Source organism: Lathyrus oleraceus, chromosome 6 (assembly GCF_024323335.1).
Source record: "Lathyrus oleraceus cultivar Zhongwan6 chromosome 6, CAAS_Psat_ZW6_1.0, whole genome shotgun sequence".
Taxonomy (NCBI): Eukaryota; Viridiplantae; Streptophyta; class Magnoliopsida; order Fabales; family Fabaceae; genus Lathyrus; species Lathyrus oleraceus.
This window is the reverse complement of record NC_066584.1, coordinates 400,370,536-400,395,571: the sequence shown is the minus strand read 5'-3', so window position 1 is coordinate 400,395,571 and position 25,036 is coordinate 400,370,536.

Sequence of the window (25,036 nt, the reverse complement as noted above, 5' to 3'; positions counted from 1 at the left end):
CTAGCCATGTGACTGGTACCCTCACTATTCCAACTTTTACTTAGGAAACTTTATGATATATGGAGAAAATTAAAGTAGTATTAGGATTCCTCTTCTTAGCATGAACTTCTTTGCATACTATAGTGTTTAACTTCAACCATTCAAAGCAATAAGGCCTTGTATGTCCATATTTTCCAGAGTTGTGACATATCATAGACTGTTTCTTATTTCTCGTATGATAAGGTGACACATGTTGATCATGATGCTGGGATATGTTTTCCAACTTAATAAATTTAGACTTCTTCTTAGGAGGAACATCAACACCATACTTCAATTACCATTCAAGGTATCATTCATAACCTTTACATTTTTGCTTACCAAGATAGAAGATTTGGGATTATTTTCACCTTTGGATTTTAACATTCTAATTTCTAGTTCTAGACAAGTGATGGCAGAAGCTAGATTTACCTTGTATAGGATAAGATCATTGATAATTTTCTTCCGATTTTCCATTTTCATGAAAACTTCATCTGGTTCTTGATGAAGGTCACTTATTTTTTTCTTTAGTCTCTCTTTTTCCAAGCAGACTTCTCCCATACTGGGATGCATGATCATGAAGGGTGTATCAACCTCTTCTTTAGTCTGGTCTTCAATACTGGATATACTTGAAGATTCACATCTTCCAGAATAAGCAATCACATTGTTGTAAGTTTCTCCCTCGTCTTCACTATTATAATCAGACCAAGTGGTGGTTAATCCTTTTTTCTGTTTCCTTAGAAAGTTAGGGCATTCTGGTATGATGTGTCCATAGCAGTCACTCTCATATCAAACGTCTTAGGTAAAGATCTGGAAATATTTCTAGAAAGCTTTTCTTTAGACATCTTTTCACCAAGGGCAAAGGATCTGTTGGAAATGTCGTGCAATCTGATGTGAAACTCACTCACAATTTCATCTTCATGCATCCTCAGGTTCTCAAATTTTGTTGTTATAAGCTGCAACCTTAACATACTGACCTTGGATGTGCCTTCATGTGTAGTTTAAAACCTCCCATGATTATTTAGCTTCTAAACATGTTTTGATCAGCCTGAACATGTTCTTGTCCACACCATTCAAAGTTGCATTCAATGCCTTTGAGTTCCCAAGGGCTTCATTATCTTCAGCATCAGTCCAATTAGCGTCTGGTTTTTGGCTGGTTGTACCATCTTCAGAGGTAATCATTGGATGTTTCCATCCTTTTATCACATATTTCCTTGCTTTGTTTCCTATGTATTTGAGAAACTCCACCATCATCACCTTCCAATAAAAAACACATCATCTTAAAGACTTCAGCTTGCTCCTCAATTCTTCAAAGCGTAAGCTTGTACGTTCAAGATTCTTGTCTACCATGAGGTCAACGACTTTCAATTTGCTTACTTCTGCCTCTAGTATACAAGCGGTCCTTGCACGCTCTATGCCAATGTTTGTCGCTTCAACCAGCTTCGTGTTGATAGAGGCTAACTGAGAAGCATCTATCTTCGCCTTCTCTTTCTCCACTTCCTCGACCTTCAACTGCAACTAGTTTATTTGTTGAATCTAGGATAATATGTCAGCCTCTAAAGTTTCCAGTTTGTGTTTAGCATTGGCCTTTGCCTATAATTCAACAACTTGATGTTGAGATTCAGAAACTATGCTTTGATGCTTGCGTATAACCTCAGTTTTTCTCTCAAGTCGACTGACCTATTATTGTTTAAACCTAACAACTTGAACAACTTGCTCGAGAAAAGGCTCAAAGTCAAAAACAAAGTCAGCAATATGACATGGCACCTTCGACTTGTTTATCTTCACAAATAACCCATAGATATCAAAGAGGGAAATGAGGTCATCCTTGATCGTTTGAATGAAGTCCATGTCGACAAGTCTGGACTCTAGCTGCTGGAACAACCCATCAACATTTTTGATCTAAGCACCAGGCGAAGTAGGAGATACATCAGGAAAGTCCTCTTGGCTATCCACAATCCTTTTGAAGACCTAGACTGAATTCTCCTGATTGGTCCCCACCTTTGAGAGGTGTGAAGTCAAATCAGATAGGGGTGTTCAAAACCAAACCAGCCCAATAGAAAACCGCAAACCAAACCAAACCAAACCAAAACCGCAAAAAACCGCATTTGGTTCGGATCCGTTTGGGTCATTCTCTAACAAAACCGCACGGTTTGGTTTGGTTTGCGGTTTGTATTTTTCAAACCGAACTAAACCAAACCAAACCGCATTATGTTACAACTCAAACTTCAATTATCCCACATTCAATCCAAAACTCAAACTTAGTATGCCTTAACCTTACAATTAAAAACGATTTTCTCTTACTCACACTTAGGATCTCAATTTCAACCTTCTTAAATCTCTCCCAGTAGTATCGCACATTCTTCTCATCTTTTTTACCATGTACGTTTCGCTTTTTCTACTCTAATATTTCATCTCTTATGTTCTTTCTTTTTTATCTTTTATGTTACTATTTTCTCTTTCAATTACGTTTTTATCGCACATTTCTTCTCAATCCCGCATCTCATATGTTCTTTTTTTCATCTTCTCTAATCTCTCTTCTCATATGTTTTTTATGTTTTATTATAATTTCTTTGATATTATTTTATTCTACTATTATATATATGTTTTTTATTTCATTTTTGTCTAATCTAATTTTGTGTATATTGAATGCGAAGTTTTTGTCTAAATATGATAAGTTTTTATGTTATTTAGTAATATATGAATGACTAAATACAAAGTTACGTTGTTCTCTATAGGTGTATGTATGACTCAATAAAAATATTCTAAAAAACCGAACCAACCGAACCAATCCAAACCGCATTGGTTTGGTTTGGTTTGGTTTGGTTTTATTTCTAAAAGTCAACCGAACCAAACCGAACCGCATGCTTTTTTCTCTTGCGGTTCGGATGATTTTTATCGTAAAAACCGCCCAAACCGCACCGCGAACACCCCTAAAATCAGATATATCACTAAGGATCTCTAGATATTAGGATAGAGACCCGAGTGGGAGAAGAGTGAGTATGCTCCTGAATACGCTCATGGATAGGAGACCCAATAAGATATTGAACTTTGTTAGGCATACCAATATTTGGGGTCTGTAATACCTTAATTTTCACCCCTAAGATCCCTTATCATTTGTATCATTTGCATAACATCAAGGTCATCAAATACTTTTGTGTATATCCTTATGCTTTGCTAACCCCATAAAAATACCAAAAACATTTGTCTTGCTTTGCTTTGTTTGCAAGTTAGGGTTTTGGCATCAAGAAGTTCAAGGGATGATCGATTAAGGCTTAGTGTGATCATGAATGTCTCAAGGTGATCAAGAGTCTCCCTCCATAAACAATAAAAGTTTTTACTCACCTCAATTCTAGTTCATCAAGCCACAATTCGTTTGGCACTCCAAATTAGGGTTTTTGGTCAAGGTGATCAGCTTAATGTCCTCAAATGTGTCCTCATAATCCACTCATGTTATTCAAATGGATCAATAAGTTAGGTTCATGAGCAGATGAAAGTTTTGAAATCAACTGATGAAAAGTCAACAGATGCCTAAGGTCAAAGTTTGACTTTTAATATTTTTGGTCAACTATTGACTTTTCAAGTCAAGGATCATGAAAATGTGATCAATAAAGTCATTTGATCAAGTTTAATCAAGAAAATCAAGGTTACTTGCAAAAGGGGCAAAGATAGAGAATTTGAAATTTTTACTAAGTCCTTAGACATCATGTCCAAGTACCCAACTTTCCAAGGTCATAACTTGTGATCCAAGCAACCATTTTCTTTGCTTCAATTATCAAATCAAAGGTCTTGCTTCATACTTCAACTTTGTCATAGGTGATCAAACCCCAAAAAATTCACGAATGAAGAGATATGGGGCCATGAAGTGGAGGATTCATTTGCTTTTCAAGTGATAAAACACTTAATAAAATTTGCAGCATGCTGACCTAATCAAGTGACCAAATTTATGCCAATTTTTCACCAAGATCCCAACTGATTCAAGAAAATTTCTCAACATGAAAGTTGTAGATCATGATTCCATCTTTCCAAAATGTCTAAAAGCAATAATTTCCCATGCTTGAGCTAAGAGAATCGAATTTGGGAAGACATCATCATGAAATGGTTCATAGGTCAAGTTCCAAGCTAAGTTGCATTGCAAATCCAAACAAATCTGCAAAATCTCCAAGTACATGTCCTTCTTGCTTCTAAATCTCACTTTAATCAGAAGATTTCACACACTTTTGAGCCATTATCCAAGCAACTAAACCATTACACAATGAATCATTCCATTTTTGGCATAAAGGTCACACTTCCATTCATGTACAGTGGCTTTAATCCAACAAAAAGTACCATTGAGCTCCCAAATGGATTTGGTTCTGATACATACCAACTCCAAACCTCAATTCAACTCATATGCTTCAGAAAAAGCAACACAAAACACTCAATGTACTCCATGCTTTTGCTATGCTTCCCACTTGGTATTTTATGCAAAACCTATACAAACAAGCAAACCAGTACAAGACACGATTATTTTATGCTATCTGAGGCATCTTAAATCCTCAAGGAACCCTTAAATAGAGGATAAATCCTCATTTATCCACACACCAAGCTTACCAAGCAAAACTTCATTCTTGAGAGCTTTTCAACCTTAACCTCCATTCTCTCATTTGGATCGTGCATTCTGCAAACCAAAAGGTCCAATCATCTTCTGGGAACTCATAGGCATTATGAGGGGCATCAAACAGTAGCTGGAAGTGGTGTTGAAGAGGCATTGAACCTTGCTCCAATAGGTATATTCTTGCACTTCGAAACTCACTATACATGCATCATTTACATTTGATTTCTGAAGCAAACATGTAGTATTTATTGTGTTGAGGTTGACCATTAACATACATGTCATTTATCTTGCTGTTTATGTTAGCTGAAACCTATCGTACCATTTTGTTCCTTGCATTATTCTAAGCAACTTTGATCTTTATTTCATTAAAAATGGTTGAGAAATGAGAGATATATACTTGACAAAAAATCTGGAAAAGAAATGAAAGAGTAAGAGAGAGAAGCGAGAGGTTGAAGATGATGTTGAGGTGGCTTTGAAAAAGTCAAACAAAACGTGTTTTATAATATATCTACAAATGTTTGTGTTTTAACTAATGGATGTATCACCACCCCTGTGGTAGACGCGCACGCCTTAAGTCACTTGTAACCAAAAGTTATGGGGTTCGAATCCCCCTCGCCCCAGCCTTTGGTTTTTATTTTTATCAAGTAGCGCATGGAACCCCAAGGACGTGGGTTCGAGCCTGGCCAATGTAATGTTTATTTTTCTCACTTGTTAAATGTTCATTTTTCTTCACAACTTTAAAAACCCATAACTTCATGGTCCCTTAACATTTTTGACCCATTATTTTTTCCATGTGTTCATGAGAATGTGTATTTTATGAATATTATTTATTTCACCACTTTTGATTGGATGGAAAACATGTGCTTTTATGTGTTTTTAAGGCACCTAATTAATTCCTTTGGTTCATCTCTTGGTTGTTCTTGATGTTGAATGCTTGTATGATCATATCACACTCTTTCAAGTGTTGATTGTTGTCCTTAACATGTTTAAACTTGATTATTTTCATACCATGTCTTAATCGATTCACCTTGGAAACATGCTTGAATGAATGGTTAGGAGGTGATTAGGGTGTCCACTTACTTGTTCCTTATTCATGCCATGATTAGGGTTTAGGTCTAAACTTGTCCCTAACATGTTCTTACCTCTTGTGTAACTTGTATGCATAGTGATCCACTTAAGATTTTACTTTGTCCATACCATGTTCATATGATCCATGTTTTGAATATCTTTCTTTTGTCACAACTTTACTTGACAACCATATATCTTGATTATTATCCTTGTCTTATGTGGTTTGATACCCTTGTATTGAATAATGTACACTTGTTTAATTTTGTCTTGTGACACTTCACTTGTATTCTATCCCAATTTTTGATGTTATATCCATGTCTTGTAATTGTTTATCACTTCATTCAAGTATTTCCTTCATAAACTTCCATAATGTTGAATGTGTATATCATACTTGTTCATGTGATATCCCTTGTGGTGTTATGTAAACATTTGTCATGTCTTGTTTATGTTCATCATATCTCAAAAGCATGTGAGTAATTTGTTCATGTCTTACCAATTTATGTGTCTTTATGTATCTAAATCCAAGGGAAAGGATCTTATGTTGACTTCCTAGTCATATACTATCTATTTGTTTGTTGACTTTGTTCGTTCATTGATGCATTTACCCTAAACCTTTTTCAAACTAAAACACCCATTCAAACCTTGATTTACTTTTAGTCAATGGACTTTCAATTACACTTGAAATTGCTTTAGTACACCTAAGGCATTTCAAACACAAACCTTGACTTACTTTTAGTCAATGGACTTTCAATTACACTTGAAAAGGTTTTAGTACACATGAAGCATTTCAGACACAAACCTTGACTTACTTTTAGTCAATGGATTTTTTTTAATCGCCCTTTAAAATGATTTAGTACACATGAGTCATTTCAAACACAAATATTGACTTACTTTTAGTCAATGGACTTTCAATTACACTTTCAAATGCTTTAGTACACATGAAGCATCTCAAACTCAAACTTTGACTTACCTTTAGTCATGTAACACTCTCCAAAAACATTTTATCCCTTTTATTCTCCCATTCAAAAAATACAAATAACTTTTAAAAAACATAGATAAATTCAAAAGGTTCCTGTAGAGTACTACAAATGTTTAGGGTGTTAATACCTTCCTTTTTCATAACCAACCCTCGTACCTTCGATCTCTACTTGATTTGCTTCTAGTTTTTACTATTTGCTATGCATGTTTACTTTGGTTTTTTTTAATCTTTTCCCCTTCCCCTGGAAAAATAAAATTCTGGTGGTGATATCAATGTTTTGCGAGTCAAGTTAATCCAATAGATTGGTCTCTAATTCTCACCGCGACAGGGTCTTCTCGATAAAAATGCCTTCAAATGTGTCTTGTGCAGGACCAATTCCCACTAGAACATTTGGCGATGGATCCTCGACCCTGTAAGCCTGATGAGTGGCTTAAGATGTAGGTGGACCTTATTTTTTAGATGGAGACTCATTAGTTGGACTTTCAGTAGTTTCTGCAATTGGCTCTAAATTCCCTCTAGCCGGTTTTCCTATTTGATTGACGACTACCCTGACATCCCCAACATCACTTTGTAGATGGACATAAGATAAAATGGTTGAAGTTGTTGTGTATTTGATGCTAGAAAATCAGCATGGCTACATGATGCATCTGGTTATACTTAGGGGTTTGTAGGGTCGACATCGACAGGCTTCCCAAATGAAGATTTTGAATTTGTATTTAGTTCAAAACATAGAAATATAAAAATAAAAATAAAAGAACGGGGTAATGAGTTACCTTATCAACAGCTGGACGTGGTCTCGAATGTGCACTCCTAAGACTCTGAATAGTTATGCAAATTTTTTTCCTCTTAGTTAAATGGGGGGCTTCGCTCTCCTCAGTCCCCTCATCCTCAAAGACCGTAACAGGTTCGTTCCTAATCCTCTTTTTCTTTCGAAGGCCAGAAGTCTCGGCATTGGCCTTGCATGCCCCTTGATTTGCAAAGTTGGCATCAACAACTTTGATAGCCGCGTCTTTCTAATGTTTTGGAGGGATAGGGGAGGAGAATGCAGACTTTCATCACTGTTGTCAAACTCAACTTCCTTATGAGGAAGCCAACATGTTTCGACAAAGCTTTAATTAGTTAACAAATGAAGTCAGATATGAGTAACAAAGAAAGAAAGAAGGTACGAACCAAAGTTTCATCGCTGGAAGAATTATCGACATCAATGTTTAGTTGGTTTGTCTTTGAAGGCCCTGCAGCAGAAGAGGTCTTCGCTTTCTTTCAACCCTGAAGGAACAAAACATATTAGGATTTTGACAAGAAAAGACTAAAATAAAAGAAGGTTAGATACCCTTTTTACCTGTGATATTTCTGTAGTTCTGGTGCCTTGAGAGCCAACATTCGATGACTTTAAATTGGAGGGAATGCTTGTATAAGGTAGACAAAAATGCACTAGAATCCAAGAGGAAATTAAGGCAAGATAAGATAAGTGTAAATTTAGAGCTAGTCGACCAAAGATTACCTTGATTTTTCTTCTCAAAGTCACTCAGGAAAGAGAAAGCATCAACCAGACGTCGAGCCGTGAGGTTGGGATATGGTATGTTTGCATAATTAAGGGTCTACCAGTCCTCAAACTTTTGGGTGCAATGGTAAGAGGCCAGGAATTTGAAGGAACCAAGGAAAACCTCTTTCCTTTTACAAAATATGTGGAAACTTTCAAGCCACCACTCGTTGGGTGTGTCAGTAGAAAAGAAAAAAAAACCTTTGCTTGAGGAACCAAGCTTTTAGGCAACAGTTGGCTCAAACCAAGCTGCTTGATCTCCAAGTTTGGTTGGTAGGCACCTATTTTTGTACTTGATTTGGAGGAGGTAAGCTTTATCCACAGAGAAGTGGGCTGGAAGCATGCCAAAAAAGTATCATGTATATCCCTTTCATCTTGGGGTGAGGGATTAGGAAATGGTTTCCTGAACGATTTAGGTTCATACTGTCGACTGGAAAATGGTGTAATAGTCAAAACAAATTACTTACACCTGTAAAACAAGTTGAAATACGTCTCAAAAACCTCCCTAGACACAACTTTTCCATCGTAGTTCGAAAGTGGCATTGAGCCACAACTGTAAAAGCCATATAAGGATACCTACCTGAAGACTTTCAAGATTTGTTCTTTGCTTTAGGTCTTTGAGAGGATAGCCCCGGGGATTCATACAAGCCACATAAAATGAGTCTATTGAGGCAGATTTGTCTCCCTTAATGGAATTAAATGGCTAAGGGGATAAACCTTTTAGCCACCTGAACAGATCGAAAACATAAAACATACTAGGAAAGCTAGTAGGTCAGAAAGGAAATGTGTTCATGGGTATCCACGTGATGTCGAAGCCTGGTGATCTTTAATAAAGGAGTTGTAAGCAGTTCAGGTGAAAGTAAACCCAATATTGATTTTTGTTTTTCTCGAAGCCTCAAAAGCATCTCCAGTTGGTTGGAGACCAACGATAGCCGTAATATCAAAAAGTGTGGGGGTTATCATCCCACAAGGAAGGTGAAAGATGTTGATCTTGGTATCCCAAAAACACATGGTTGCAATGATCATGTGGGAGTTATATTTTGGAGCAACTCGTGACAGTTGGATTAGGTCAAAAATTCTCAAACCCTTCCAGAAGTGTTTCTTATTTTCTTGAACCCTATCTAACCATTGGATGTATGAAGCATCCTCAGTCGGATGAGAAGAACAGAAGGCCCTATTCTTAAAGAGGCTAAAATCAAAGGGTGCATCCACAAATACCAAGGGTTCATAACCCGGGAAGCAAGGAAATAAATCTTTCAACACTTAGGGTTTCTTAATACGTCTAGGGAGAGAACCCATGAAAGCATAGATGGTAATTGCAATGGAGTAGGGAATCAGAGCATTAATGTACCAGACATTTCTTTTTCAATCCTCCATGGGAGATTAGAAATGCAGATGCGTTCGTTGACGTAGAGTGGTTCTTCATGAACAACAGCTAAAGCAGGACGTGATTGAACTTTTGGAGCCATTGTGAACTCTAAAAGGTTTTCTAAAAAAGAAATGTGATGAAGAAGAAGAAAACTGCAAAAAACTCTATAGGGTTTCCGTTTTTTGTTCGTGTTTCAGATGAAGGAAATGTTGAAATAGAAGAGGGTTGAGCGATAATGTGTTAAATAGCCAAAGGAAGAAAACATTTCATTTTTTCCCTCCAAATAATTTTCGAAACGTGACGCACTCAAGTCGACCGTTGGCGCTAAAAGTTCATCGGAAAATATGGAAAAAAATGGAATTGTAGGGTTTTGTCTTAATTTCAATTTTAGTTACTCTCCTAGGAAATAGGGGATGATCATCATCATCTGCATGTCCCGTATGTGACGTAAAATTTTGGTAGAAAGTGGTCATGACGATCAAGAAATAATAATAAATTAAATAATAAAGTGTCTCGTTGATGTGACGTGTACAGACTGGGCAACCAGTGTCGAAGAGTTACAAAAATTCCATCGTTCTTCCATCTGACCATACGATCGAAAGTGACATTTTTGGGGGCATATGTTAGCCTGAAATTTCTTTTTGGAAATAGTCAATTGAATGCTGCATTGGGAAAATATTAAGTGTTAGCATTGATTGACATAAGTCGACATGAATGAATACGTCGACTGGAAAGTTTTGAATAACATCTTGAACCATGGTTTGGAAGAACCACAAGAGAAGATCTTGAAATATGGTTTGGAAGAATCTCAAGAGAAGATCTTGAAATATAGTTTGGAGGAGTTCCAGGAACATATCTAATTGGTCTCTCGACACCGTGTCGAAGCCGAAGCGTTCGACGAATTTCAAAGACTTAGAATATTTTGGAAACCAAAGACTTGAGAGAGGTCTTTGCGTTGTCAGCAATCACCTTTGACGAGCAGACCGTTATCAGTCGCTAAAGGCAGTTACGAACATGAGATAATGATTTTCAGCAGTTTTCAAGTACCGACAATGTGGCAGTGCATCAGAAGATTGAGTTGCGTGTTCTTAAAGACATGTCTATTTTTTAGGAATAAGATGTCGAAGACGGGTCTTTAGTTTAATACATATAGCAGATTCATACATTGTAATCGAGGTTGCAAAATTCATATGTTCTCTCTATAGAACTGGAATACTCAAGTAAAAGTGTGAAATAATTTATTAATAACATGTGAGTTTGCGTCCTTTTTTATTGTCTTTATGTTTCCTTAATTGGAACACGTTATTATTTCTATTATTTATTTTGTTTATTTAACGTCATATATTGAAATTTTCTTTTACTTTAATTCAAATTTTCTCATTGTTAAAGTTTGTCTTTACTCTGTCTGTATATAAATATTTACAGTCAATTCACACACATATTTTTTTTACACGTGTTTGCACAAAATTATTTTTGAAATTTATCGAATGAATCTCATAGACTATTTAAGTCGTGCTTGTTTTGTTAAAAACACCTACGAACACATAACCACCTCGGAAACTATTGATGATGTTTGATCCATATTGTCATGAATCTTTTGAGATTGCAAGTGCACACACCAATCATAGTATTGACCCAATGTTATTTTTTTATTGGTGTTGAATGTAGTGTTCCACCAAACGTAATAAATTTGTTCGCAAAATGTGAAACTTTGACAAAGATTGGCCGATAGCTCTCAAGAGATTGTGCCAAGGAAGGAATTATGCATATATAATTATTTTAGTCATATTATATTCAAAATAAACTTGTTAAATATTATTTCTAGTATTAATAGCCTTCCTAGATGCAAAATGGAAACTTTTGCTAGTATTTATTTTCGTTATTAATTATAAAAGTTACACTATTACTTTTATAAAAGAGAAAGTATACAGCTGGATTATTTATTTTGAATACTACAAAGCCAACCTTTAATATATGATTAAGTGCTGAAAATAAGGCAAACCAAAAGTGATGCATTAACCATAGTCAACTTAATGTGCCCGAGGCTCCCACTATTTGGCCCTACCTGAAACATGGTTTGGTTCCCCAAACCCGTAAGATGAGGACCGCTGCTAGGTGGTTGTTTTTCTTGTTGCTCTTCTCGTGGTTAACCTGTCCACATTTTTTTATATTTAGGGCAACATATGCTAGACCATACTTATCAATAATGTGTGTGTAGGGATAAGAAGATTACAGTAGAATTTGATTAATATATTTTGATTCACTTTGAGGGAACTTTGTAAAGCCAATTGTTTACAGGTAAGTATCATCATGTACATCGACTATAGTATATAGTTGAATGATAATCTAAATTGGTGAATTTATTGGTGAATTTAACATGATCCAGGTGGTCAGTAATTTTGACAATTTTTTGGATTAAATTTTGACAAAATGGTATGTATAAATACTCGGTTAATAAATAAATACAAAGTGAGAGGTATTGAAATAAGATGGTGTGTATATTAAATTCTGATTTGAGTGCTTTTCATAGTTGTTCCAGAGAGGTCAAAGTTTTGAGGGAAACTATGATTATTGATGACTTTTGAGATTCTCATTGTTGCCGTGTTTAGTGTCGCCACCTCAACATCGAGCTGACCATTGACGACTAATCAATGGCTCCTTTGGATGATGGTTTGGGTTTGGCTCGGTTCAAAATAATTTCCCTCTAATTTATCAATTTAAGGGAGTGAAGAGTGAGAATTTGATGTTGGGGACAAAGAATTGATCCAAGGTTCGAGCCGAATGAACCTATTATATGGGATGAATATTGTTGGAGCGCTACTTTGGAATTCGAGTTATAGTGAGTTGGGATGTTCTTGAGAATATTTTGGCCAAAATGAAGATTTAGGTGATCCGAATTGTAAATTATTATTGAATGGAAAGATGATGCTATGAACAAAAATAATATTAATATCACTGATATCTCAAGACAAAAAAGAATTGTAAGTGCGTCTTTACGATGAAATACAAGTCAAATGGATATATGAAAAAATATAAAGTAATATTAGTAGTAAAAAGATTTACTAAAAATTATGGCATAAATTACAAAGATATTTTTTTCTAGGTTGCTAAGATCAATTCCATCATAGAATCATTCACTCTTGTGCAGTAAACCTCAATTGAACATTACACCAATAGGATGATAGAAGCGTGTTTTTGAACGAAGAGTTACATGAAGAAGTATATATGAGTTTACGGCTTGGATTCGAAGAAAATCTTGAAAGAAAAAAAGTATGTAAATTGAAAAAAAATCCTTCAATGAATTAAAACAATCATCAAGGGTATAGTTTGAGAGATTTGGAAATGTTGTTAGGAGACATGGCTTCACTTAAAGTCAAGTAAATCACATTATGTTCTTTAAATACTCACGTGAAGATAATATTACTATTATAGTAGTATATGTTGATGTCATTCTTATGATAAAATATGATGTTAAAGAAATTAGTAATTTAAAAAGGAGACTTGAAATTGAGTTCGACATCAAGGTCCTTGAAAAATTAAAGTACTTTTTCGGGATGGATTGTGCAAGATTTAAAGAATAAAATTTTCTTAACCAACACCAATATATACTTGACTTACTCACGAAAACGGGATGACATGGTGTAAGGCACTAGAAATACTAATGGATCCCAATGTGAAGCTATGGACAACAACTGACGATGAAATAATAGATAGAGAATGCTATTATTGATTGGTTGGTAGGCTGATTTATTTGTCACACACGAGACATGTTATAGCTCTTTGTAGTGAATTTAATAAGACAATTTAGACACACACTAAGACCAACCCACTTTGAATGTGTTTTCATAATATTGAGATATTTGAAAGGAACTCAAAAAAAAGGAATATAGGGTATGTTTAAGTTGAAACTTATGCAAGTGATGATTCACCAGGAAATATAAATGATAGAAGATCTACTTCAAAATATTATAATTTTGTAGGTAGAAACATAGTTATGTGGAGGAGCAAAACATAAAATGTTGTAGCTAAGAGCAGTGCAAAAGTCGAATTTCGATATGTGGCCCATGAATTTTGTAAAGTACTGTTGATTAAGAAATTCATGCAAGAATTGAATATTACTTGGTTAACTCTAGTCAAAATTTGCTTCAATAATAAAATAGTTATTTCTATGACTCGTAATCCTTTCCTACACGACCGAACGAAATATATTGAAGTGGATATTGATGATAATTGTATGTCTTGCACACTTACCAAAAGTCAAGTAGTAGATGTGGTAGATGTTCTCCCAGAGAGTCTTCCAAAGAGGTAAATTGATATCAGGTTTGCAAGCTTACTATGAATGACATATCCATACCAGTTTGAGGGAGAGTGTTAAATATCAATATAGAGTAAAATAAATATTGATATAGAATAATACAAATAATTTTATTTTATAGTTCATTAAGACCATGTGTAAATAGTAACTAATTGTAATTATTTATCTTTATTGTATTTAGAATCAACATTAATAGATAATTATCTTTGATTATAGATAAATAATGTAAGTTCTAGAAAATTTCAAATTGCATAAATACTCTCGTATTTAAGACAATCAGTTAATAATGAATATATGACTCTAACACATGTTTTAATATCTAAAAATTGAGCAAACATAGATCTAGAATTCAATCTTTAGTTGTTATTATTCTATTGGTTATATTAAATTTTGATAATGAAGCAATCATTAGTAGAGTAAAAATAATTTATACTATGCAATCTCAAAAATTTAAATAAGTTCAAAAATATTCATTAATAAATAAAGAAAAAAAGTACAAAATGTTAGTGTTGTGAGTACCATTCAATGACATTTCAAATATTATCAATTTATTTTCTTTCCTCTCCATGGCTAAAATAATCTTTTGGGATGTTCTTTTTTGAGAATTTTTTTATCGGATATTTAAACCTCGGTAAATTTGTGAATTTGGAGTTTCGCTGAAAACTAAATAATTCTCAAGTTAATTTTTTTCTTTTTCTCCATATTTTGTTTTATCTCATATTCTTATATTCTTGACTTCTCTTTTATATGCTTTAAAAACTTTAATCACCTACTAAATAGTGATTCCTGAATAAGGTGACCAGCATGCGGGAAATGGAGATGATAAATATTTAGTATATTACATAACTATAAATCTCAAACAATTTATTATTAATAAACTAGGACATCGAAGGCTTCATGAAGCAAAAATAAATCAATTGAAAAAATAAAACAAAAAAATAAAGTTAAAAGAAAAATATAATAAAAGCCATTTTTCTACAATAAAATAATAAAAATAAAACAAAATTATTTAAAACAGAGGAAAAAATTTCAACACATAATAAAAACTAAATTCAACATATCTCGACAATAACGCCAAAAATATGATTGTGATTTTAGTAAGAATACTAAATTATTACAAATAATAAAATAAGAGATAAATTCATTATCGATCTAGCGGATCAAAATTAATTATTATTAAATGATGTTGACATATTGTTATAAGTTGAACAAAAGATTTTTTTTTGATTGGTTGTGTTTAAAAAAGAGAATGGATAGATGAAGGGAAAATATGAAGTTATAAGAAAATCATATGATTAAAGATGTTAGGGATGGGGTGTAATTTTGTTTTCCCTAAGTATTCTAAATTAACCTTACCAATGAATTTTCATATTTGGTATGATAAGTGATTCTCTAGATTATTTATTCCTAATCTCTCTGTAAATAAAAAAAATTGTATCAAGTTAATCTCTCATATATGTAGTGAATCATAAATAAAACTAAGTTGGTTGCCTAAGAAGCGGTTTCAAGGTCCATTTATATCTCCATGACGAAAACAAGGATATTTGTTATAAATCTTTAACCGTTGAACTTTCGTCCTAACGAAAAACCATAAATCATCTTAAATTGTTGGCCAAACTCAAATACATTAAAAACAGATAAAAATAAATAACACATCATAATAATAATCCAAAAGAAAAACTTAATCCAAAATACCAAATATTGCAAAAGGTCGGTTAAAAATGCATAGTATTTCAGATACTTTGAAAATGTCTGATAAAAATGCATAACTTCTTGATATTTAAAAGATGCAGAAAAAATGCATAAATATTTTTGGATTATTCAAAATATATGGTAAAAATTCATACATTTAAATATCATACGATTGTTGGTCGACAACGTAATTGAGATGCTGCGAGGGCTAGAGATGGGGGGTGATGTAGAGGACTCACATATCAGGGCAGGGAGAGTGGCACCAACTGGGTCACACAAGAGGCAGTTGACTGGTCAGGCTCAGTTTCGTACACCCTGCACTATCTGACGTATATGATCTAGACCTGCTACTGGATGAACGAGAGATAATGAGGATGGCCCAGTTGATGTTCACGGACCATCTACACCGGTTCAGGGTGATGTACAAATGGTGGTAGAGGTAGATGTTCCCCATCCGGTAGAGGTGTCTCATCCTTCTGAGGCAGAGGAAGAAATGAATACAGAGTTACTCTGAAGATAGTTATTGAGGCGCATACTCCGCATATGGATGATGAAGCGCCACCTACTGATGATGTTGAGGTTACTCCACCTGTTGAGATGCATGTCACAACTCTTGCTTCGATAGACCCGTCTGTACACACATATGGGGGTTTCCTGGTGGGTCCATTGAAACTTATGTTCTCACAGGATATGCGTACCTGGTGGGTCTTTTTGAAATGCAAGTCTAGCAGGACGTCTACGATATCCTTGTTGATTAACATGCTTAAGTGGTCCATGTGGATGTGAGTTATTCTCTTATTCCATACTCAAGATTTATCCATGTTACTCAGGAATGATACATAATTTAAAGTAATTTTATTTAAATTCACCATGTAGATATTTTCACTTATTGAGCTCGTAAATAGAGTTTCATTTGATTTAGATTATATAACCAAACATCCAGAATAATTAGAGGCTATACTGCTATCTTTGCCACATAATTGACTTATGCTAAGTAAATTAGTTTTTAACCCTCTAATAAATAGAACTTCCCCAATTGTTGGACTGGGGGACTTACCGATGATACCAAAATCTAAATTTTTCTCTTATTGCTAGGTTCATAAATGTTCTTAACTTAGGTACCCATATCATCTTAGGTTCTATATTGTTAGTTTCATAAATGTTCTTATTATTGGATTTTATATCACAAGCATTTAAATAGGCATATATATTTTTCATTATACGCTCATAATATTTTTTATAGAAATATGAAGGAGCATGTCCTTCTTTACTTTCATGACCTTTTTTAATGAAATAGAACATGTCAATATGACATTCTTTATTATAGTAATTTCATTTTAATATTTTACAGTGAGAGGTAGATTTAGTGTTTCAAATATTTCTAAAGTTCTTACTATTGTTATTGGTTTCATAGCCGAGACCGACTCTATTATATGAAGATCTTTGATTCCCCAACAAAAGATTTAAGTTATTTATGCCATTGGTGAACTTAACAGGTGTTTTTTAAGGTCACAAATTTCACTTTTAAAAATGGTACATTACTCGCACTTGACAAGTTCATCCATCTCTTTAGAAGGGGAATATTTTTGGACTATATCTTTCTCTTTCTCTCTCTCTCTAAGATTTTATATTTCTTTTACAATGTTTTCATTTTTAGATTAAAGTGAAGAAATAATATTCTTAGAGATGGAGACAATTTGTTCTAGGTTACTCGTTTCTTTTGTTAGTTTCTTAAAAATGCGAAAAAGATATTAATAAGAGAAGTGAGAAGTTACATCATCATCTTGATGATTTTCCATGATACAGATGTTGGCTTCTTCATCATTTGAGGATACCGCATCATTGTTTTCCCATGAAGTGTAATCTTTCTTGCCTTTTTCTGAGGTTTCTTGGATTTCTTTTGATTTGCCTTTTTTTGAGAGAATAGTTTGGTTTGATGTTCCCTTTATTTCCACATTGACATCATGTAGAAATGCATGAGGTATTTTCTTCATTTTCGTATTGCTCCATTTGCTGTTGTTTCTCATGTTTTAAGATTTTTATGAAGTTTCGCACCATGAGTGACATATCTCCATCAGTATCAAAATCTTCAGCTTTGAGAGCTAGACTTTTGCTTTTATTTTCTCCTTTCTCATCCATGGCAAGCCTTCTATATATATATATATATATATATATATTATATATATATATATATATATATATATATATATATATATATATATATATATATATTATATAATATATATATATATATATATATATATATATATATATATATATATATATATATATATATATATATATTATATATATATATATATATATATATATATATATATAGATATATATATTATATATATATATATATATATATATATATAGAGAGAGAGAGAGAGAGAGAGAGAGAGAGAAAGAGCGCGCGTGTGTGTCCATGGTTTCTAGACCCCTTCATTCAAAAATCACATTAAATTTAGGTTTCCAACTACAATTTAGGAATCTTAGAATTTTCACAACCAATTCCTCATTTAAAAATGTTTTTTCTAGAGTTTCATATGACTCACGATATGGGTAAACTGTGTTTGTATTTGATTTATGTTCTCTTTGGGTTTCATTTTGAAAAATTAATACTCATGAGTTAATGTGCCCAACCTTGCCTTATTTACCTTAGTAGTTTCTTCATGGTTAATTTAGAGGATGTCCCACATTTCCTTTGAATTCTCGCAATGAGAAACTCGTAAAAATTCATCAAGATAGATAGCGCTAGTGTTGACGCTTTTTGCCTTCAAACTGCACTACACATTTTCTTTATCATCTTTGGTCCAATACTTTTCACATTTTTTACTACAATGTCATTTACTTTGTGTGTAGGAACAAATGGACCTTCATTCACAACCTCCTAAATTCCATGATTCATCCCTTCTATGAAAAACTTCATTTTCTCTTTCCACAAACTATACTCTTCTCGATTAAAGAATATGGGTTTTTTAGTGATAGTTTGAAGTCATTTTCTCCTAGGATGATTAGTCTTTTAACAAGAGTTAGGCTATGATGAAACTTGTTGATCAAGTGACTCTAAGCACAAAAAGGGGGGGGGGGGGGGGTGAAATATGGTATTTAAAATTCGTGATAAATTTTAAGATTTTATTACTTAAGAAGAAAATTATGTTATTATTCACAAAATCAGAGAGAAAATCAACAGAAAGAAAGAATAAATAGTAAATTAAATAATATAATAAAAAAGATAGAGTTTGAGAGATAACATTATGAATTACCTAAGTTCGACTGAAAGTTGGCCTAGTCTTGTCCCCAAGAGGTCTTCTTGAGATTTCACTATAATAATGAACTTTTACATTTTATGACTACAATCCCTTGATATAGTCGAATCGAGATATTTTACATTGGCTTATCTCCCCAGAGCTTTACCATGGGATAAACTAGGAAATCGAGTTGAGATTTCACCGACTGATCTCAACAACCAAACAAAACTTTTGTAGGCTAAGTTCTATAAGAAAAAAGAGAATTTTTAATGGTTGATCTCATGAACCAAACTCAATTCTTCAAGAGTATGATACTCTTGAAAATAACAATAGTGACACAACACTAATTCAACTCTTTTTTCACAAGTAATTTTCACTCATAACGCATTAAGGCAACTTTGATGAAAAAATATTTAAAGAGAGAGAAGAGAAAGATAAATTGTAAAGAAGTAGAAAAACTCTGAATTCTAGTGTAAAATGTGTGTGTGTGTGTGTGTGCGCGCGCACGCATGTGTGTGTGTGCGCGCGCGCACGCATGTGTGCGTGCGTGCATGTGTGTGTGTTGTACATTTTACTTTTGAATATTTTTTTATTAATGTTTAAATTAATTTGAATATATAGAACTATGAAGGGATTCCATATGCTGAAGACTTTAGAAAAAAAAAAAAACAAATTTATTTCCCATAAAGTAAGTAGTATTAATTATGACATTCATTTATATCTATAACAACTTGATCTTTTTGTGTGTATTATTACTCACTTTATAAGATTCATTTGTAGATGAGAAAAGAATCATCACCTTATGAGTGTGAATATTATGTGATGAAACACATATTGAACATTGTCTTTGTCGGTATTATTGATTCATGGTACAAAATGTGTCATTTAGGTTCTATTTTACAAAAATACAAGTTATAAAAAATATATAAAATTAAAAAGAATTATATTTCAAAAATACAAGGGATTTCACATCTTTGAATATTCCCAACCGATGTGAAAAGTGATCCCTAATCCATATCCCCTAAATTAACAGTCCCAACCGAGGGGAAAAATGAGAGATTTTACCTCGATTTATAGTCCCAATCTATGTGAAATATGAGGGATTTCCTCTTGGTTAACCTCCCAACCGAGAAGAAAAGTGGCAAGACAAGTTAGAACCAAAGTCCTTGAAGTGCATGTTCATAAGGTATCTAGAAGGTGTCAAAGGCTATACATTGTTGTATTTGGAAGATGAACACATGCAATGCATTATTTGTAGAGATATGATGTTCAATGAGTCTAGAATAACTTATAAAATATCATTAAATACTAACAAAGGACAGCTAGATCTAGCTCCAGAAAAAGAAAAAAATGAAACGGGGTAAAGAAATGTATAAGGAAATGGAATCACTCCATTACCACCATACGTGGGAGTTAATCAAGAAAATTGTTGTTGTTAAGTTAGTAAGTTGTAAATGGATCTTCAAGTTGAAAGAGGGGATTCCTGAAGTTTAAGGAGATGAAGCAAAAGGCAAGAAAGATCATATTTGTAAGCTAAACAAATTCGTGTATGAACTAAAGCAATCTCCCAGATAATGGAGTAAGAGATTTGATAATTTCATATCAAGAATTAAGTTCAACAGATGTGCGTTTGAAAATTGTGTTTATTTCAAATTCATCTTACCTAATACCTTTGTTTTCTTATTGTATATGTTGATGCTATCTTGCTCACAAGAAATGATAATAGTCAGTCAACAAAGATAAAAGTTAAACTTAAAAGGGAGTTCGAAATGAAATACTTAGGTGCTACCAGTAAAATTTTAGGAATTGAGATCAAAAGAGACAAAAGCAAGAAGTATTTGTTCATATCTCAAGATACCTACCTAAAGAAAGTGTTAGACATGTTTGGAGTGTCCGGAGCTAAGCTAGTAGCCCTTCCTATATCCCAACAGTTTAAAATTAGCAATGATCAAGTACCTAGTTTAGAAGAAGACGGGGAATTTATGGCTGAAATTCTTTGTGCAAATGCAATAGACTCTTTGATGTATACCATGGTATATATTCGAGCTGGTATAGCATACTTAGTGGGTTTAGTGAGTAAGTTCATGTCAAATCTAGGGAAAGTGCATTGACAAGCCTTAAAGTGGTTTTTGAAATACATCAAAGATTTACTTGGGAAGGTTCTTATTTATGGTTTTGCTGATAAGAACAGTGATATTTCAGTTACCTTAGCTAAGAGAAATTACTCAAGAACTCAATCTTTAAGATCAGGTTATCACAATACATTGTAATAACCATAATGCAATACCCTTGACCAAAATTCAAGTTTATCATGAGAGAACTAAACACATGGGCATCAAACTACAACTTTGTTAGAAAAGTCACCTCAAAAGGAGTTGTAAGTGTTTAGAAAATTGCTAATGAAGATAACCCATCTCACACGACCACTAAAGGTTTATCAAGTAGCAAATTCTATTACTATTTGAACTTGATTCAGTTTAAGTGATCATAAATCCAACGTGGGACAAAACCTTCAGACTTTCATTGTCATAGTTATTGAACCAATATGGAAACTTGTAGGAATTGGTCCAATCAACTATGATGACGTTCATTTTTGCTTTTTTTTCTTTCACTTACCCTATTTACTATTCTCAGTGACTTTTTTTTTCTTTCACTTAATTATATTAGCTTTGTAATCTTGTAAACAAAACTATATATATATATAGTGTTTTAAGATTTTATGTGGAATCAATATTCATCAATAAAAAAATAACAAATTTCATTTAAATTTATCTCCTTCTCTCTTCTATTCTTTAAGTCTACATTGTTAAGCTTATATTTGTCTTTGTCTCACAGTATTTAATCAAGTAGGTTCTGATCAAAAGATTCATAACAATCTTTTTTTTAATAATTTTGTATATTGATCTTCTTATTTAATAATTTCTTCTAATTTACATCTACTTATTTTTCGCTACTTAAAATAAATGATAGATCAACTGTGTCCCTTGATGATGAACAGGTTTTGTTTTGTAACATCAGGATGAATCACTATATTTTGTATATGAAGATAACTCTTCAATAGTATTGATGTGACGTTTATAAATAAAATGAAAATAAGTTAGAAAAGAGAGTGAATTCACCAACAACAAAAAATAAAAGATGGAGGTCACTATCATCTATGATTGCAGGCATTGATCACATAACAAAACATTGATAAGTTGAAAGCGGAGAGACAAGGCTGGTAAGACACTGACTACAGTACCATCGAAAAGCCAAAATATACGGTGAATTACTCAGTTGGGTCTGGTTTATTTAAAGACAACGATGCTGTTTTGTTTACCAAACACATGAAACTTTTTATAATGTTGCAACTTGTTTCAATATCAACCACCCTATGTTTTTTCTTTGGTTTGGTGGTACGTACTACTATGATAGGTGTTACAAGAACCTCATTTAACAAAGTCCCATTATTTAAGGTTCCTATTTGTTTCTTTATTTTTAGATCTTTCAATGAATAATTATTTTCTTAAAATTGACCATTTAATTTTTTTTATGGGGTCTAAAGAAAAGAGACCCTTAGCACAATTTTTTCAGAAAAATTGTTTGAATCAACAGATTTTAATTTTTTTTTAATATAATTTTTTTTAAACTTTTTTAAAAACATAACTTCAAAAATACTTTTAATTAAAAATACAAAAATTTATTGAAATTTTGTTGAATAAAATACTCTTGAATTTTTTTTAATTAAAATTAATTTTTTTTAATAATATTTTATTTCTAAAAAAAAAAGAATTTTCAGTGACAAATTTGAGCCCATTAATTGACAGGCTTACATATATCGATTCCAAGAATTTTGAGTGAAAAGTTGAGTCCATAAATTGACGGGTCACATGTATTTTTTTTTTTATAGAGAGAACAGATTGACATATATCGAGCCTATGTTTATTTACTCAGGTTATGCATGCTATGTTAATTTACTCATATCATCTTTTGTGTGACTTTTAAAGAGTCTTTTTTTTACAAATATGTAATAGATTTTAAAGTGATTTTGAGGTGTCAGATTTTTCTAAAATAGAAGTAATTCAATTTAAAAATATAATTTATAATCTCTAAATTTAAACGTGATTTTTATCTTAAAATTTATTATTCAAATCACTTTTATATAAATATATTTAAATATAAATTAATTTTATTAAACTCAATTTTATTAAAATCAATTCTATCAAATTTAATTCTATATAAAAAAAATTGTCCATCATAAATAGAATCACAAACTAAGGTATGTTTGTCTCATAACCTTATCAAATTTAAAGTGTGTAATGATTAACCGTAAGTAGAGACAGATATCGTGTTATCCATAATAGAGGGAAGACATGTGACGTCTTATATATATATATATATATATATATATATATATATATATATATATATATATATATATATATATATATATATATATATATATATATATATATTACATGTTAGAAATTTATGTCGACAAGTTGATATGTAAAGTAGAAAGAAGTTAGGGAAGAAGTAGGAGTGGTTCAGGTGGAAGTCGAGTAGTAGTCTGAGTTGGAATACGACCTGCGAAGTCATCATATTGTCAGGTTGAGGGTCCTAAATGGGCCGAGATGGAGAGTCTTTTATGGTCGGGCATGGAACCCGAATGAGCCGAGATGATGGTCGGACGAAGAGTCCGCATCTGAAAACAATTTCGAAAAGTGAAAGGTCATAACGTCTTCATAATGGTAAGGGGTTACAGAAGCTGAGAAAAAATCCGTTATGAGATAATTATGGAAGACGGTAGACGTTATTCCAAATTCCCTTAATGGGGAATATGAAGAAACACCCTTTAAAGACCATTGATGATGGAGAAAGTATAAAAGGAGTCTGCCTCCAAGAGGACAAAGGGGCTGACAAAGACCTAAGAAAAAATCTTTACAGACACTTAACTAATCATTTGAGGCTCTCATTGACTCGCGTCGGAGAAGTCAATATTTTAGTATTTTTTAACAAGAACATTTGGTGTCCATCCTAGGGCCTTGGTAATATTTTACCAGGCCACATAAAAATCATCACCCAACCCAACTGTGCAATGTCCGGATCATCTCCTAGCCGAAGTGATCCACCTCCTCCACTAGATTTAACTTAATTAATCGTAGTGGTGGATGCCCTCTGTCAATAGAATGCAACATTGCAAGACAGTGTCCATGTTTTGCAAACATATAGTCAAAATGATGGGGATATGGAATAAGAGCCTATGGATTCCCAACCATTGTCTAAGGCGATCTGGGATGATCAAATTCCAGGGAACTTCAAACCATCATTGGTATCTTTCAATGGTAAAAACAATCCATATGAGAACGTTATTACGATCAATAATCAGATGGAAATGGTACGGGCTTCCGACTCCCTTAAGTGTAAATTCATGACAGCAAGCAACATGGAAAAGAGGTCTCGAGACACCAAGGGAAAATTGCGAGCTAAAAAGGAGGGAGCCGGGATAAAAAGGAGTACCCTAAGCCCGAAACTAGAGACCGGGCCACAATGAGACTATCCCAATGACCGCCAGACAAAGATGCCAAGTATACACCACTGAATGCCATGCGTGAAGATAATTTGAAAGAAGTCTATCATCTCAAATTATTTTCCATCCCGGGGCGTCCAAAAGGAGTCCACACCATGATGGGAAAAGACGAAAATGCATGGTGTGCATACCACAAACTTCGTGGTCATCACACGGAAGATTGTCATCAGCTCAAAAGATAAACCGAGATCTTAATTCAGAGAGGTAGTTTATTATCCTATGTGAAAGACCTCATAGGACAACCATGAAAGAGAAGTCCTCCAAAGGGAGATATCAGCTCGGAAAATCCTCTGCAAAAGTAGGGGAAGAACACGAAGGATCCCCGAGAAGCCCAAACGACCTCTCATTCCTTGAATACCATTGCTGGAGGATTCACAAGTGGAGGAGAAACCAGTTCAGCCAGGAAAAGATAGGTCCAGGAAATGATGCATATCAGACAGAAGCCACTTTTAGTGGAAGATGAAAATCTGGCTGTAATAAGTTTTTCCAGAAAATATGAGGCCCATCATCCAACCTTCTTCGTCAGGCGTTGCATGTCAGATGCATAAATGGTCAATTGAAATACCCAATTTCGAAATATTTTTCGAACCAAGAAAATCTCTAAGGGCCCAAGTATTCACAAATTTCATTTCATA